Raw genomic sequence first — 1,611 nt, 5'->3', positions numbered from 1 at the left:
AATCGACTCAATAAACAAAAATCCAAACCGCAGCGAAATGTTGAAGGTGACAGGGATGCCAAGGAACGCGACGTGAAAAGCAAACTCACCGCAGTGGAACGGGAGAGTCTTTCAGAACAGTGAGTGCACATTTTCTAGATAAATATGTATATTCGATCCACGCACATTAATTTTTATATGAATTTACAGATATCGACTGCGTGGTAATGACTATTTTCGCGCTAAGGAATATGATAACGCTATTAACGAGTATAATCTCTCCATTACCATTTGTCCAGAGAAAGCGGCGCCAGCGTACAACAATCGTGCCGCGGCGAGTAAGTATTTACGTACATACATACATACATTTAAGTCATTACATACAAAATTTACACCTCAATGCTGTTTTGGTGTGAAATATTTTTTTTTACATTCTTTATCGAAAAAAAGAACACACCTATTTTTTTATTTCGTCAAATATTCCCGAAATTTCGAGCTCACAGATAGGTCTTTATTTTGAGTTTTCTACAGTTAATAAACTACGTATTTGTCGCAGGAAATCAGTTAAGTCAAGAAAATGTGCGCAATTACCTCGGCTTTCCATTAGAGTGTGAGATGGATTTAAATAAATAGTTCTTACATTAAAAATTTGATGTTTTTATATTTCTTATCATTTTTTTGTTTTTTTTGTTTGCTATTTCGAATAAACCAATAATTATCTACCGAAAAAAATTTTTAATTTTTTTGTATTTAAAAAAAAGAAACCACCATATGGGCACCCCTGGTTTAAGCTTCATTATTGACCAAATGTTTTTAATTAGATTTCCATCCGTCCATAGCGAGATGCACAGAAGCATATTTTTATGGAAGCAGTTTCCTTATGAGCATCGGATTTGATGGCCCATCGTCCGACTATGATGAGTTGCGAATAGCACTTTCACGGCTTAACAAAAAAGCTTCTGGAGCTGAAGGGTCAGCGGGCTGCCAGCTGAGCTATTCCGCTACGGGGGGTTGGTACGATGCATACGAAAATTCCTATGCAGAATATGGTCTTAACGACGGACCAACGAACTCGTATATTTTGAGTTATACGTCCGTGGAACTTCGGCTTCAGTGAGAGCTTTTCGTATATTTCACGACTACGTAGTTTAACCTTTAATTAGTAGGATATAATGCTACTACTTCCGTTTCATCTTTTTTTTTAGAAATAAAACTTAAATGGTATTCCGACGCTATCAAAGATTGTGAACAATGCCTTCAGTTGGAGCCAGATAACCTGAAGGCCAGATTAAGGCTAGCAGAAGCCACTTATTGTGACGGAGAAAGGCAAGAGGTAAAATGGCTTAATTGCATACATACGTACCTACATATCTATATATGTATATATGCATACATACATATGTATGTGCGTATGGTCAAAATTTTGAGATCGAGGAACGAGTGGAGAAAAGTTTTTATTTAACTCACCCGCTAACTCTTGATATATTTTGTTAGATCAAAGGCAAACATACCTTATTTATATTTGCATGTGTAGTAACTACATGTTTTATGTATTTAAAAAATGGTAAATTTTCTTTTGCCCTTCAGTCGTATGCATTATACCTGAAAGTATTGGAATTGGAGCCCGGAAAT

At 36.0% G+C, this 1,611-nt stretch overlaps 1 long non-coding RNA gene across 1 annotated transcript; it reads left to right on the top strand.

Annotated features, from left to right (window-relative positions):
• Window positions 1-19: 19 nt before the first annotated feature.
• On the top strand, window positions 20-1,300 carry LOC108356534 (uncharacterized). Its single transcript, XR_001846611.1, has 3 exons — window positions 20-119; window positions 190-317; window positions 1,185-1,300. It is a non-coding gene; the product is annotated as an uncharacterized LOC108356534 (long non-coding RNA).
• Window positions 1,301-1,611: the final 311 nt, after the last annotated feature.

The sequence above is a fragment of the Rhagoletis zephyria genome, unplaced genomic scaffold (genome assembly GCF_001687245.7).
Source record: "Rhagoletis zephyria isolate East Lansing unplaced genomic scaffold, Rhagoletis_zephyria_1.1 Rzeph_scaffold_60599, whole genome shotgun sequence".
Classification (NCBI taxonomy): Eukaryota; Metazoa; Arthropoda; class Insecta; order Diptera; family Tephritidae; genus Rhagoletis; species Rhagoletis zephyria.
This window is presented reverse-complemented; position numbering and strand designations above follow the sequence as displayed.